This window comes from Tribolium castaneum, chromosome 8 (assembly GCF_031307605.1).
Source record: "Tribolium castaneum strain GA2 chromosome 8, icTriCast1.1, whole genome shotgun sequence".
In the NCBI taxonomy this organism is placed as follows: domain Eukaryota; kingdom Metazoa; phylum Arthropoda; class Insecta; order Coleoptera; family Tenebrionidae; genus Tribolium; species Tribolium castaneum.
In genome coordinates, this window is record NC_087401.1 from 15,791,868 (window position 1) to 15,809,413 (window position 17,546).

Sequence of the window (17,546 nt, forward strand, 5' to 3'; positions counted from 1 at the left end):
ATTGGTTTTTTGTTTGGGTTTTTATTTTTTATTGAAATTTTATTTAATATAGAAACATATTTCATTCATCTCTTTCCTGTGCTTTTTACTATCTTACAGATTAATTTCTTTCAGCTTACTCGAGCCAAATTTCTTATTCTGAAATGAACAGTAATTTATATTTCAAATAAATACTTAGATTTCAAAAAAAAATAAATGTAGGTTTTTCTGAAACGGACGCACTGTTAGACAAGGAGCGCTAATACCGCCTTTTACTTAGAGTAGAAAGAGAGAGGAACATAGTCCAGTCAAAGAAATAAAACAAAATCCAATTTTTTATTATTTATTTCGACTTTTCAAACACTTTAACTCAAGACGAATTCAGGCTTTTCCGGGTCGGCGGCATTTCACGTGTCCTTGACATTCCTGACTTCAACAACAGTTCTTATCAGTTGATAAGAGTCCACACGGGGAAGTGCATTATTTTTTTTGTCCAAGACCTAGAATGAGAGACAATTAGAGTTGATAAATGATTTTCTTGTCCGCGCGCCCGCCGCCGCCGCCGCCGCCAGGGGGTGGGAGGAATACCTAACGGAAAAAGAGGGGCGATATTTCCGAATAAGGGAGAGAGGGCAGAGCGCCGTTTTCTCTCCGGGCATAAGAAATAAAAAGGGGAAGAATAATTTTTGTCTCGTTTTATCTTCTTGCGCCAGCATTTTATAAAATCGCCTTTGCCAGGGCTATTAATGTTTCTCGATCTCGCTTTCTGCCTATTTTCCTTCTTTTTTCGCTCTGAAAAGCGCTTTTTCATTCGCTCACGCTCGGACATGGACCGAAAACTCTACGAAATTTATTAGTATTGCCTCCAGATTCTTCAAGCATTCGTTTATTTCCATAAAATTGATTATGATTACATAAAATTTAATTATTAATCTATGGTAATTTTCACAAACTATCCAAAATTGGAGATAAAATCACCTCTTTCATTATTTTTTTATCATTAAATATATTTAAAAAAAATAAAGGTTGGCAATCGTGTAAGTTTAAGACGTAGTATATTAGATTAAAAATGTACAGGGTGTTTCAAATATTTCTGGCTTGTAGTACAGTCACCCAAAATGAAAATGACACGCTCCGACCAAAAATTGTGACAGTTTTGCGTTTTTCGAATTCTTAATCACGTTTTGGTGATAATTAGAAAAATTTTGCTAAAAGTATGTGAAAGTTACATTATTTCGATCAGCTTTCAACCAGAGATTCATTACTTTATTACTATGATTTGGTCAAAAGTAATGTTATTTCTGCCTTTGTTGAGCATTTAGGCACGTTTTAGTGCTAAAATATTTTTTTTCCGAAATTTTTTATCGAAAAACCAAAAAATTTAATCCAAAATTATCTTATTTTTGCATTTTTAGCCAAAAACGTAATTAGTATTCCGCAAAATTTCGTTAAAATTATACTATTTTTTTTTTGTATTATTTTAGCGTTTTTGAGTTTTCTTGTAGTAAGAACTAGGTTTTTTTGGAAAAATTTTCCTAATACTGGATAAAAATTACCAAGTTATATGGAAATGAATATTACCTTATTTTTTTAGGTCAAACTTTTTTTGCTTAATATCCTACTCTAGAAAAAATATTGTATTATACACGACAATAAAGACTGTTTTCATACTCGCGAAATAAGTCCACTCGTGACTTTGTGAATAAACAATCTCTTTATCGTCTTGTATAATAAATAACTCAAATAAATTTTTAATTCTACAAGTTTGAACGTCAAAACAATAGAAATATATTTAAAAGTAACAGTAAAATGAGCAATTTGAAGAGTTAATAACAATTTTTTCGCTTAAAATCCTGATATAAAAATAATATTGTATTATACACGACGATAAAAATTGTGACCAAACAATCTCTTTATCGGCTTGTATAATAAATAATTATTATTTCTTCCGAAAAAATTTGCTAAAACTGGCTGAAAAAACACCAAAATTTATGTAAATTTTTACTTATTTTATTTATTGCTAAATTCTGGGTAATTATTAATTACTGAAATAAAGTAAAAATATATTTCAGCAATTTTTTATATTCTCAAAAAAAAGTACTTTGTAATTCTAATAAATAAATAAAAAATTATATAATTATGTATAATATACAAGGTTGAACGTCAAAACAAAAGAACTATATTTAAAAGTAACAATAAAATGAGCAATTTGAAGTGTTAATAACAACTTTTTTCGCTTAAAATCCTGCGATAAAAAAATATTGTATTATACACGACGATAAAAATTGTGACCAAACAATCTCTTTATCGACTTGTATAATAAATAATTATCATTTGTTCCGAAAAAAATTGCTAAAACTGGCTGAAAAAACACCAAATTTTATGTAAATTTTTATTTATTGCTAAATTCTGGGTAATTATTAATTACTGAAATAAAGTAAAAATATATTTCAGCAATTTTTTATATTTCCAAAAAAAGTACTTTGTAATTCTTTTCAAAAAGGCGTTATAATAAATAAAAAATTAATATAAATAAATATATTTTTTGTTGACCGTTTTAATGACACTTTAAAAGGTTATAACCGGATTAAAAAGTAGTCAAAATGTTGTATATATTTTCAGAAAAATCACTAAACCATTAATGAATTAATTAAAAATTCAGCATACTTGATTCGGGGCGATACATTTCTTTATTCATTATTTCTGATTCTTGGAGTGGAAATAAAACGTCGAGAGGGCTCTGATCAGGTTGTTGTTCTCTCTGTCTTTCAAATATCGAATGAATGCAATTTGAGTGAAAGCGCACTAGTCGCCATGTCCGTAATTAGATGACTTACCAATTATTCCAATTAATTCCATTTTATGAATTCGAATTTCTCGTAACCGAAATTTTTTCCACCCCTTGCGCCCCTCCGTCCCCATTTCCCCAAGACAAAAGAGGGAATGTAAATAGTGTTTTTGTGATATCTTTTTAACGCGCTCTCCTTATCCCGGCATTCATTTATTTCTTTGCCGAGAACGTCCGTCTTTTGTTTTATCCCAAACAAAACACAGCCTTAACTACCTTTTGTCCAAGTGTCACTTTTCTTTTGTTTTCTTCTGCTGTCGTAAAAGTTTAATGTCGAGAACAGTTTTTATCTATTCCTCGCCGCCTCCACGCCGCCTGCCTTCATTTCGCTAATTTCTTTACCTTGCCAGCAATGGAACTTATCAATTTTTCTCTCGGGCTTTTTTTCTGCTGGGGTTTAATTACAAGGGGCGGGGAGTGCGATTGGAAGAGGGAAGTTTTTTGTTCGCGCCCTCTTTTCGATGGCTTGCCGAATTCGCCCTCTTAAAGTATTTTAGATTGAGTTTTCCTAATTAAAAGTTTTCCAAAAGTGGGAGAAAAATACGTCATTGTTGAACGACATTACATTAATAAAACTCACCGGTTTAATTGGAATTTTCTTTAAGCAAGTTTTTAATTAAATTTTGACAAAGTGCAATATTAATGGGCGAGTTTTTACAAACACCACCCAAACTTCAACACGAAAATGCAACCAATAGTTTAGTGCTCGAGATAAAATTGCATTAATAATTTTTTCTTTTATTTATTTATAATATGGCTAAATACAATGACTCGGCTTTGCCTCGGTCAGCTTCATAAATTGAACAAAACCAAGTTTTCTGTTTTTTTTTAAACATATATTTCTCAGTCTGTTGTAAAAAGTTTAAAATTATATTAAATGAAACCTCTGGAAATAATTTTTTTTATCGGTTACAACCGGAAACTATTTTGACATTTGAGCAAGTTAAAGAACACATTCTTTATTATATTTTTTAACAAATTAGACTAGAAATTTGTACAAAACAGTCAGTATTTTCGGTTCAGTCTAAAACTAAAGATTTCGGTTACAACCGAAAACTATTTTGAAAATTTCCAGAAATGAGCAACAAGTTAAAAACAACTCTTTAGAAGTTGAATAAAGTTAAAAATTTCTAGGTCTCGTGGGGCAAAACTATTGGCAAAAACAGTCTAAAACTATAGGTTTCGGTTACAACCGAAAACTATTTTGAAAATATCCAGAAATGAGCAACAAGTTAAAAACAACCTTCTAAAAGTTGAATAAAGTTAAAAATTTCTAGGTCTCGTGGGGCAAAATTATTGGTAAAAACAGTCTAAAACTATAGGTTTCGGTTACAACCGAAAACTATTTTGAAAATTTCCAGAAATGAGCAACAAGTTAAAAACAACTTTCTAAAAGTTAAATAAAGTTGAAAATTTCTAGGTCTCGTGGGGCAAAATTATTGTCAAAAACAGTCTAAAACTGTAGGTTTCGGTTACAACCGAAAACTATTTTGAAAATTTCCAGAAATGGGCAACAAGTTAAAAACAACTTTCTAAAAGTTAAATAAAGTTAAAAATTTCTAGATCTCGTGGGGCAAAACTATTGACAAAAACAGTCTAAAACTATAGGTTTCGGTTACAACCGAAAACTATTTTGAAAATTTCCAGAAATAAGCACAAGTTAAAAACAACTTTTTAAAAGTTGAATAAAGTTAAAAATTTCTAGGTCTCGTGGGGCAAAACTATTGGCAAAAAAGGTACAGGGTGTTTCAAGTAATACTCCATTTTTTCAAAAATATATTATTAAATTAAATTATGTTGTAGACTCACTCTATTTATTGCTACTAGTAATCTTTGTATTTATTTTTCAAATGTTATGTTGACAGAAATGAAATTATACAGGGTGTATCAGGTAACACGTCTTTGACTCATACTGTAGTTACTTTTTTATTTCTTTTCTGTTCAGAAAATTAAACAGAAATTTAAGGATTTTACATAACATTTCTGATATACAAGGTGAGTCCGCTAAAACTAGTTTTTACTTCGTTTTCGTTATAGTTTCACGAAAGACAACCTTTTCCACTTTTATTTACCAAATATGATTTTTTGTTGTATTTTTTATAAGTTACTGAGAACTGCAATATTTAAGCAGTAAAAAGGTGTATAGGGCGTTTCAAGCAACACGTCGTAATAACTATATTTTTTCGTGAATTTCGAAAATATGGTTTAAAAAATAAGTATTTTTTAATTTAATTTTTGCATTTTGCGTGGTGATGTAAGGGCTTGGTGCTTAAAAAGTGAGTGTCCTGAGCTGGAAATCGGAAATAAGAAAATGGTAAAAACCTCTTGTATCGATCGTCGTTAAAATTCGCCGTCTCTTTCGGATCTCTCGTTTTTATCTTCGTCTCGCCAAAGAAATAACAAGTTCCAATTATATACAAAATTAAAATTCAACTCATTGAAAAAGCGAACGAAACGAACGGAGTTTCTATTAAAAGTTTTTAAGAGAATTTTCACCCTTAAAGAAATGTACAAGGGGCTTTCATTAAAAACTTAAATTAAAACAAGTGGACGATTGAGTTACGGATTCGCGCATCCAAGGAAAAAAATCGCAGCATTTCCATATAAAAGCCGGTAAAAGCGGCGCACTTTTTCCCTCCGTCTTTCATTTAAGAAAGAAGGGAAAAACGCGAGCTTTTCTTTTTGTGATGGACGAGAAAGAGCGCTCTGTGCTTGCCTGCCTGCTCCAATAGCGAGACGCTTTCGAGCCGAAACTGAATTAAAATGAAAAATTAAAATGAAATGGCCGTCTTTATTGCTACAAATTTAAAACGGAATATTTTAAAATGAGAATTTACTTTGTATTCTGTATGAATATTTACTTCTTTACTTTTATTTCGTTTTCAAAGACTACATTTTACGCTCAGAATGCCACAAGTATTTCATCGTAATTAAATTGCGCGAATTGTTGCAACGCAAGCCAACCATTTTTAACTATTTTTTATTTTTTCACTTCAGATTCACTTATTCGTCCTACTCTCACTTACAAATATACCAACAAACTTAACTTTATACCTAAATCAAATAAATTACTTTTGGTTTTTTCGAAATTTTTTTTTCGAAATTCTTTAATTATTTATTGACTGATATAAATATTACTAAATTTCTAATAAAAATAATATCAGATTTGGAAAATATAGACAAAATCACTTCCGAAAAGTTTAATTTAAACCCAATTTGTAGTTTTGTTTGATTAAGAAAAATTTTTGAATTTAATATTTAAAAACGTGACAAAACTGGCGTAATGATTTATCGACCGATATCGTAAAAATTACTCATTTTATGAGCAAACTAATTACAGATCTAAAAAATATGAACAATTTTACGTTAGGGAAAGTTTACTTGAACCCAATTTAGAGTCGAATTTGACTAAAAAAAAATTTTTAATTCCATAAATGAAAACTTGGTAAAATTGACTTCGCTTATTTATTCAGTGATATCTTCGTAATTACTAAGTTTATGATCAAAATAATTATATATTTGGAAAATATGGACAAATCTACGTCAGGAAAACTTAAATCAAACTCAATTTGTAGTTTTATTTGTTTAAGAAAAATTTTCGAATTTATTATTTAAAAGCTTGGCAAAACCAGCTTCACTTATTTATCAACTGATATCGTAAAAATTACTCATTTCACAGCCAAACTAATTGCAGATTTAGAAAATCTGATCAATTTTACGTTAGGAAAAGTTTACCTGAACCCAATTTAGAGCCGAATTTGACTAAAAAAAAATTTTTAATTCAATAAATAAAAACTTGGTAAAATTGACTTCGCTTATTTATTCAGTGATATCTTCGTAATTACTAAGTTTATGATCAAAATAATAACATATTTGGAAAATATGGACAAATTTACGTTAGGGAAACTTAATTCAAACTCAATTTGTAGTTTTATTTGATTAACACAAATTTTCGAATTTATTATTTAAAAACTTGGCAAAACCAGCTTCACTTATTTATCAACCGATATCTTAAAAATTACTCAATTTATGGCTAAACTAATTACAGATCTAAAAAACATGAACAATTTTACGCTAGGAAAAGTTTACTTGAACCCAATTTAGAGTCGAATTTGAGTAAAAAAAAATTTTTAATTCAATAAATAAAAACTTGGTAAAATTGACTTCGCTTATTTATTCAGTGATATCTTCGTAATTACTAAGTTTATGATCAAAATAATTATATATTTGGAAAATATGGACAAATTTACGTTAGGAAAACTTAATTCTAACTCAATTTGTAGTTTTATTTCATTAATACAAATTTTCGAATTATTTATTTAAAAACTTGGCAAAACCAGCTTCACTTATTTATCAACCGATATCTTAAAAATTACTCATTTTATGGCTAAACTAATTGCAGGTCTAAAAAATATGAACAATTTTACGTTAGGAAAAGTTAACTTGAACCCAATTTCGATTCGAATTTGACTAAAAAAAATGTTTAATTCATTAAAGGAAAACTTGGTAAAATTGGCTTCGCTTATTTATTCAGGGATATCTTCGTAATTACTAAGTTTATGATTAAAATAATAACATATTTGGAAAATATGGGCAAATTTACGTCAGCTAAACTTAATTCAAACTCAATTTGTAGTTTTATTTTATTAATACAAATTTTCGAATTTATTATTTAAAAACTTGGCAAAACCAGCTCCACTTATTTATCAACCGATATCTTAAAAATTACTCATTTTATGTGTAAACTAATTACAGATCTAAAAAACATGAACAATTTTACGCTAGGAAAAGTTTACTTGAACTCAATTTAGAGTCGAATTTGATTAAAAAAAAAAAAATTAATTCCATAAATGAAAACTTGGTAAAATTGACTTCGCTTATTTATTCAGTGATATCTTCGTAATTACTAAGTTTATGATGAAAATAATAACATATTTGGAAAATATAGGCAAATTTACATAAGAAAAGCCTAATTTGAACCCAATTTTTAGTTTTATTTTATTAATACAAATTTTTCAATTTATTATTTAAAAACTTGGCAAAACCAGCTTCACTTATTTATCAACCGATATCTTAAAAATTACTCATTTTATGTGTAAACTAATTACAGATCTAAAAAACATGAACAATTTTACGCTAGGAAAAGTTTACTTGAACCCAATTTAGAGTCGAATTTGAGTAAAAAAAAATTTTAATTCAATAAATAAAAACTTGGTAAAATTGACTTCGCTTATTTATTCAGTGATATCTTCGTAATTACTAAGTTTATGATCAAAATAATTATATATTTGGAAAATATGGACACATTTACGTTAGGAAAACTTAATTCAAACTCAATTTGTAGTTTTATTTTATTAATACAAATTTTCGAATTTACTATTTAAAAACTTGTCAAAACCAGCTTCACTTATTTATCAACCGATATCTTAAAAATTACTCAATTTATGGCTAAACTAATTACAGGTCTAAAAAACATGAACAATTTTACGCTAGGAAAAGTTTACTTGAACCCAATTTAGAGTCGAATTTGAGTAAAAAAAAAATTTTAAATTCAATAAATAAAAACTTGGTAAAATTGACTTCGCTTATTTATTCAGTGATATCTTCGTAATTACTAAGTTTATGATCAAAATAATAACATATTTGGAAAATATAGACAAATTCACATAAGAAAAGCTTAATTTAAACCTAATTTTTAGTTTTATTTTATTAATACAAATTTTTCAATTTATTATTTAAAAACTTGGCAAAACCAGCTCCACTTATTTATCAATTGATATCTTAAAAATTACTCAATTTATGGCTAAACTAATTACAGGTCTAAAAAACATGAACAATTTTACGCTAGGAAAAGTTTACTTAAACCCAATTTAGAGTCGAATTTGAGTAAAAAAAATTTTTAATTCAATAAATAAAAACTTGGTAAAATTGACTTCGCTTATTTATTCAGTGATATCTTCGTAATTACTAAGTTTATGATCAAAATAATAACATATTTGGAAAATATGGACAAATTTACGTTAGGAAAACTTAATTCAAACTCAATTTGTAGTTTTATTTGATTAACACAAATTTTCGAATTTATTATTTAAAAACTTGGCAAAACCAGCTTTACTTATTTATCAACCGATATCTTAAAAATTACTCATTTTATTTTAATTACAGATCTAAAAAACATGAACAATTTTACGCTAGGAAAAGTTTACTTGAACCCAATTTAGTAGTCGAATTTGACTAAAAAAAAATTTTAATACAATAAATGAAAACTTGGTAAAATTGACTTCGCTTATTTATTCAGTGATATCTTCGTAATTACTAAGTTTATGATCAAAATAATAACATATTTGGAAAATATAGGCAAATTTACGTCAGGAAAACTTAATTTGTAGTTTTATTTGTTTAAGAAAAATTTATTATTAAAAAAATCAAATCTGAGCTTTGTGTAAAAAATGTGAAAGTTGTTGGTAAAATCGCCGCCAACATTCCTGTGCAAACTTTGAGGCGTGAAAGCAACTTTTAAAATAATTGTTTGAAAGTTGAATTCAAGCCTTTGGGTGATAAATAACGCAAAAAACGCACGCATTTTTCGCTGAAAATTCCTCGCAAATATTAGTCGAGTAGTGCAAACAGCCAGCCGTCTAGTGTCTGATTATCCGAAAAAGAATCCACTCCTCGCTTAGCCGGTAATTTATTTCAATTCCAAAGAAATAAATCGAAGAGGAAATTTCAGGCGGACGGAGTGGAGAAATTAATCTCGGAACAAGTTGAAAACTTTTTAAACGTGCTGTACAGAAAATAAGAAAAGCTTTTTAATATTCTCTCTCGATTTCCCCTGGAAAATCAATAAAAACAAGGATCTCATTAATTTTTTGCTGCGGCCGGTTTTTCTCGATTAGCGCCGTTTTAATTTCAACTTGTCGAAGCCTCGAGGGCCGCAAAAATAATCTGATAAAAAGACCCGAAATGATTAAAAGTATAATCAGAGAAATACACTTTATCTCTTCAGTCGCAGAGGAGGGTCCTGTTTAGAAAAGAAAGGACAAGGGAATGTAAATTAGCCATTTTCATTTATTCGCCCTCGTTTTAAGTCGGCCCTGGATGCGTTTTTTTTCCTCCTGTCTCCTCTCCATCCCGGTTTCTTATTCTAAGACTAATGGATCGCTATTCAGGAGGAATAATGCAATGCTGAGTGCAATTTGTATCCAGACATTAAAATAATTTGTTATTCGGGACTTGCGTCAACATCCGAAGGGGTAACGGTCACTTTTTGTTTAGGGTTTTTGAAACCGCGGGTGACGACGTGTAATGACCGCGGTTGGTGGTGGTTTAGGGACGTGTTTGCGGTAATTAGATGCTTCAATGTGGTGAGGCTTAATGGGCGAGGGGCGAATTAACCGACAAAAATTGGCTTAAAACGCTCACAGTGACCCTTTTTCGCTTTAAAAATAAATTTATGGGGTGGTGTCAAACTTTCAATCTTTTTTAAATTGAGTTTGGAAGTGAAATATAAAAAAACTGTTATCGCATTGCCCATTTATTTTTGCAAACACTTTAGATTTTAAATAATTCATTTTTTATACGTGGGACAGCTGTACAGTCACCCAAAATGAAAATGACGCGGTTCGAAATGTACGCCTACTCAGATTCCTTGACCGTAACCAGCTGCTGTTATAACTAGTTAGATAAAATGGAGCCAAATAAAACAATTTTTAAGTTGGTCGTGACATTTCGACACTTTAGGAAAATTGTTTTTTTTTTTTATTAATTGGTTGATATCTTAAAAATTACTAAGTTATGATTTGAAAAATATGGACAAACTTACGTAAGAAAAGGTTAATTTAAACCCAATTTGTATAGTTTTATTTGATTTAAGAAAAATTTTAGAATATATATTATTTAAACACTTGCCAAACCAGCTTTATCAACCGATATCTTAAAAGTTACTCATTTTACGGCCAAAATAATTATAGATTTAAAAATATGATTAATTTTACGTTAAAAAAAAGTTAACTTGAATCCAATTTCGGGTTTAATTTGACTAAAAAAAATTTTTAATTTATTGAATGAAAATTTGGTAAAACTAGCCTCAATTTATTTATTGAGTGATATTTTAAAAATTACTAAGTTTATGATCAAAATAATAAAAGATTTGGAAAATATGGACAATTGTACGTAAGCGAAGATTAATTTGAACCTAATTTTTTATTTTATTTGATTAATACAAATTTTCGAATTTATTATTTAAAAACTTGGCTTAACCAGCTCCACTTATTTATCAACCGATATCTTAAAAATTGCTCAATTCACGGCCAAACTAATTGTAGATTTAAAAAATTTGATTAATTGTACGTTAGGAAAAGTTAACCTAAACCCAATTTCGAGTTTAATTTGACTAAAAAATTTTTTTTTATTCATTACATGAAAACTTGGTAGAATTGGATTTGCTTATTTATTGAGTGATATCTTAGTAATTACTAAGTTTATGATCAAAATAATAACAGATTTGGAAAATATGGACAAATTGACATAAGAAAATCTTAATTTTAACTCAATTTTTAATTTTATTTTATTAATACAAATTTTCGAAATTATTATTTAAAAATTTGGCAAAACCAGCTTCACTTATTTATCAACCGATATCGTAAAAATTACTCATTTTACGGCCAAACTAATTACAGATTTAAAAAATATGGTTAATTTTACGTTAGGAAAAGTTAACTTAAACCCAATTTCGAGTTTAATTTGACTAAAAAAAATTTTTTATTCATTACATGAAAACTTGGTAGAATTGGATTTGCTTATTTATTGAGTGATATCTTAGTAATTACTAAGTTTATGATCAAAATAATAACAGATTTGGAAAATATGGGCAAATTGACATAAGAAAATCTTAATTTTAACCCAATTTTTAATTTTATTTTATTAATACAAATTTTCGAAATTATTATTTAAAAATTTGGCAAAACCAGCTTCACTTATTTATCAACCGATATCGTAAAAATTACTCATTTTACGGCCAAACTAATTACAGATTTAAAAAATATGGTTAATTTTACGTTAGGAAAAGTTAACTTAAACCCAATTTCGAGTATAATTTGACTAAAAAAAATTTTTTATTCATTAAATGAAAACTTGGTAGAATTAGATTTGCTTATTTAGTGAGTGATATCTTAGTAATTACTAAGTTAATGATCAAAATAATAACAGATTTGGGAAATATGGACAAATTGACATAAGAGAAGCTTAATTTTAACCCAAATTTTAGTTTTATTTTATTAATACAAATTTTCGAAATTATTATTTAAAAATTTGGCAAAACCAGCTTCACTTATTTATCAACCGATATCGTAAAAATTACTCATTTTACGGCCAAACTAATTACAGATTTAAAAAATATGGTTAATTTTACGTTAGGAAAAGTTAACTTAAACCCAATTTCGAGTATAATTTGACTAAAAAAAAATTTTTTTTTCATTAAATGAAAACTTGGTAGAATTAGATTTGCTTATTTATTGAGTGATATCTTAGTAATTACTAAGTTAATGATCAAAATAATAACAAATTTGGAAAATATGGACAAATTGACATAAGAAAAGCTTAATTTTAACCCAAATTTTAGTTTTATTTTATTAATACAAATTTTCGAAATTATTATTTAAAAATTTGGCAAAACCAGCTTCACTTATTTATCAACCGATATCGTAAAAATTACTCATTTCACGGTCAAACTAATTACAGATTTAAAAAATATGATTAAGTTTACGTTAGGAAAAGTAAACTTGAACACAATTTCGGGTTTAATTTGACTAAAAAAAAAATTTAATTTATTGAATGAAATTTTGGTAAAACTGTCCCCACTTTATTTATTGAGTGATATTTTAGAAATTGCTAAGTTTATGATCAAAATAATGACAGATATGGAAAATATGGACAAATTTAAGTAAGTGGAGCTTAATTTGAACCCAATTCTTAGTTTTATTTGATTAATAAAAATTTTCGAATTTATTATTTAAAAACTCGACAAAACCAGCTTCAGTTATCTTAAAAATTACTCATTTTATGGACAAATTAGTTACAGATCTAAACAATATAAACAATTTTACGGTAGAGAAAGTTTACTTAAACCTAATTTTAAGTTTAATTTGACTAAAAAAAATTAATTTATTAAATAAAAATTTGGTAAAACTTTGCTTCAGTTATTTATTGAGCGCATGATATCTTAGAAATTACTAAGTTTATGATCAAAATAAAAATATACTTGAAAAATATACACAGATTCATGTAAACAATTTGTAGTTTTATTTAAATAGCAACAAATTCTAAAATTATTTTCGATTTATTTGTTGATTTTTATCTCAAAAATTACGAATTGCATGAAAAAAGCAATTAACGATTTGAATATTTCGAATTATCTTACGTTAGGAAAACTTAGCTTTGTAGTCTAACTTGAACAAAAAAAATGTATTTTATTGAATTATTGATAGATTTAAAGACTTACTGCACAGTTAAAAAATAGAGCTCACTTAAAATTTAAATCAGAAAAATTATTGAAATACAACGTTTTAGCTTCAATAAGTCTGAAAAAAAACATTAATGCTTAGTTAGTTAGTTTGTTATTTATTCGTTCGATTGTGTTTCCTCTGAAGGGTGTGAAATTGGCTTAATCATCATCATCAAGTTTTGTAAAAATTCTTTAGCGTCTTATTGTCTCGAGGGTTGAATATCTGGCGATGCAAATGCGCCACCCCCGTTCAAATACCATCTGAAAAATCACAGTTTAATTTCCTCCTCCGTATTCTTAAATATCCCTCATTTTTCAAGCGCTGATTCTGACAGTCGCCCCTTCCACCCCGCAATAAGAAAAAGTCAGCATCACGGCGCAAGAGGGTGGAGAAAAAGAGGGACGACGAAGTAAAAAGAATGAAGGGAAAAAATTTCCATCCGAGTGGAGGGGTGGCTGTGGATCGAGGGGATAAAAATTGAGTTAAAAGAAGGGTGAATAAAGTATTGCGAGATGGGAGTTCGATTTTTCGGCCATCAAGGGACGAGATCATGTTTATTGATGAGAAATAACTCTTCAAGTAATTACGTTTTTTATTTTTTTTTTTTAATAAAATCAATACAAGTGATCAAAGTGTTTTTATTGATGATTGCTATTAGGAGCGAAACTTTGCGTTTAATTTCGATTTAAGAACAAACACCCAAGAGGATTGAAACAAGTGCAAGGGGTGCAAAAAGCAGGGGTGCGTTTGAAGTATCTGAGACATGCAAAAATCACGACTGATTAAACTTTCTTTATTACAAAAAGGGTGGAAAAATATGTTATGATGAATTCGTTGTTAAGATAACGCTTATTTGGGCCTAAAATTTATTGAGACTTTAGCTCATAGAACGTAAAATAATTCACCTGTTTTAAACCCGAAATGTTTTTGTTAATTATTACACAAATTCAAAAATTTGTTTGGTCAAATCATATTAGGAATTAGGTTTAAACTATGTTTTCTCTTTGTTTATGTTTTATAAATTCGTTTAATAGTTTTTAAGATTTCGTAAATAACTTTTTCCAAAAAAATTTCTTGGTCAGTTAAACCAATAAATCGAAGTTAAGTTAAGTCTAACTGAGGTAAAATTGACCCAAACCTGTAATTATTTTGTGCGAAAAATTGATGTTGATTAACTTACCTATAGGTTTAAATCATCCAGTTATCCCAAATATCAAATTCAATTTTTTTGAAACAATTTATCCAATAATTTTACTTAAAATTATGTTTATTTTAACTTAACTTTTGGAATCTATAACTAGTTTTGTAAAACAATTTGTAAATTTTAAAACATCGGTTAGTAAACACAGTCAGTTTAACCAAATTTTTAATTAAAGTAATTCATTAAAAAAAATCTTGGTTAAATTAGAGTACAACTTGGACTGGAACTAAGTTTTCTTAACGTAATTTTTGAGATATATCGGTCAATACAAAAATCATTTACTAATTTGAAGCTAAATTTTGACCATTTTACACAATAAATTGAAGCTAAGCTCAGTCTAAATAACGTAAAATTATCCCAAAGATTTAATTCTGTAATTAATTTTAACAAAAAATTGGTATTTTTTGACTTATCTGTGGTTAAAACGAGTAATATCTAGTTTTGCCTAAATTTAAATAATTATTTTTTTTTGCAAAATTACCCAACAATTTTACTGAAAATTATAATTATCTTACGTAAAATAATCCCAGCTTTTTGAATCTATTATTAGTTTTGTGATAAAACTTGTAAATTTTAAGATATTGGTCAGTAAACACATAGTCAGTTTTACCAAATTTTTAATTAACTTATTTAATAAAAAAAAGCTTTCTTGGTCAAATTAGAGTACAAATTGGACTGGAACTAAGTTTTTCTAACGTAAATTATTCCGAACTATTTAAATCTGCAATTAGTTTTGTCATTCCATTGGCAATTTTCAAGAAATATCGCTCAACAAAAAAATGAAGACATTTATACAAAAAATCGTAAACGAATTTGAAGCAAATTTTTGACAATTTTAGCCAATAAATTGAAGCTGAAACTGTCTAAAAGATTTAAATCTGTGATTAATTTCAACAAGGAATTGGTTAAAATGAGTATATCTAGTTTTGCCCAAATCTAAATAATTATTTTTTTTAGCCAATTTACCCAACAATTTTACTGAAAATTATATTTGTCTTACGTAAAATAATCACAGCTTTTTGAATCCATTATTAGTTTAGTAATACAACTTGTACATTTTAAGATATCGGTCACATAAACACGTAAAGTCAGTTTGACCAAATTTTGAATTAAAGTATTTAACTAAAAAAAATTTTGGTTAAGTTACAGTAGAATTTGGGTTCGAACTAAGTTTTCCTAACGTAAAATAGCTCAAACTATTCAAATCTGTAATTAGTTTTGCCATACGATTTGTAAGTTTTAAGATACCGGCCAGTAAACACGAAACAGTTTAACCAAATTTTTAACCAAAAATTTTAACCAAATTTTTTTTTGTTAAACCAAACTATAAACTAAGTTTCTCCAACCTAAATTAGTTCAAAATACTCAAATCTGTAATTGGTTTTGTCATTCAATTGGTAATTTTTTTAATAAATTTACTGATTTTTACTAAAATAGTAAACACAAAAAAAAATTCGACCACTTTAACCAATACGTTGAAGCTAAGCTGAAGTCTATCTAACGTAAAATTGCCCAAAAAATTCATGTTTTTAATTATTTTAGACAAAAAATTGGTGATTTTTGACTTATTAATGGTTTAAATGAATAACCCGTTTTAGGCAAATTTTAATTTACAAACTCAATTTTTTTTCAAACTGGCCACAAGTTTAGTATTTCCAACAAAAAATGAGCCAAATTTTTCAAATCTCTAATTACTTTTTCGATATTCTTAATAGTTTTGAAGATATTGGTCGCCAAATAAAGTGACCGAATTAACCTCAATTTAAATAATTGTTTGAAAAAATTTCCAAAGTCAAATTAATCAACAATTTGTGTTTTTCCAACGTAAAAGCTGTAATATTTTTCTCATCTGGTATCATATAACGGTTATTCGAGTGAAATAAACCCAAAACTATCTTTTTTACCGACCAAATAAATAAATAAAGCCCCTAAAACCGCCCGACTTCTTCGCCCTCATTTGAAACAATCCTTTCCGTTTTCCGTGTCACAATATCTAAAGCCTCTCGAACCATTTGCTCGAAAATGCCCGACTTTGCAAAAACGCACCCCAACCCTTAAATAAAATAAAAACGAAAAAAAATAATTTGCAAACCCTCCCTTGAAAATATAATTTATCTTTAAGTTTGTAAATTAAGGACGATATCACTCCTGTATTTAAAAGATACTCCGATTAGTCAGCGCGACAAGGACGAATCTATTTCCGCCCCCGTGGCAAAAAGCGAGAGAAAAATAGATCAAGTTGGCTGAAAACCGCCGAAAATCGGGTGTATTCAAGAAGAAACAATTTTGAAAAACGACTTTCTTTGTGTTTGTACCATTAAGGACTAATTGCCGGCGTTTTAATTTTAAAGTGTGTTGCGAGATAAGTTTTGACAATCTTTAGTGAATGGCCGCGTAATTTATTACGATCTCCATTAAAAAATGCTAAGATGGCCGCCACGCAATCAACTCTTGTAAATTCGCCCCTTTTTGACTCCCTCAAACACCCCCATTTATGCCCCTCTTTTATTCTTTCACCCTACTTTCGGACAAGGAACGGACGAGCACTGAGAGAGACGCACGACTTTAATGTCCGATTGTACAACGACAGACGAAGGAAATTCACTTTTTATCGATTCGCTGGCGGAATTTTTCATCAAGTGACCGACACGACGACTAGATCACTACTAACAAGGGTCAAGCAGGGTAGGTCAGTTACGCAACCCTTGGGCTTGGGACTGGTCACGCGGGTATGCTAATTTTTAAGGGAGGTCAACAGATGGCCGGAGGAAGGGATGGTTTTGTGAAAACTTATACTTTTCTGACGAATGTTATAATGTACAATAACATTCATTCTACGTCTAACTGTACATACAGGGTGTCTGCTACTTGGCTTAAAGTCCACAAACTAGAAATATTTTTATTATACACAGGGTGTTGTATACAGGATGGTGAACTAAAGTTATATTTTTTTAAATGAAACATTCTATATATTTTTGCATGATTAGATTCTACACAAAAAAATAATGTAACTTTA

The 17,546-nt window shown here is 28.5% G+C and overlaps 1 long non-coding RNA gene across 1 annotated transcript; it reads right to left on the reverse strand.

Annotated features, from left to right (window-relative positions):
- Window positions 1-309: 309 nt before the first annotated feature.
- On the reverse strand, window positions 310-17,185 carry LOC107398070 (uncharacterized). The gene is made up of 2 exons (XR_001575038.2): window positions 17,053-17,185; window positions 310-479 (listed from the first exon to the last, which is right to left on the reverse strand). It is a non-coding gene; the product is annotated as an uncharacterized LOC107398070 (long non-coding RNA).
- Window positions 17,186-17,546: the final 361 nt, after the last annotated feature.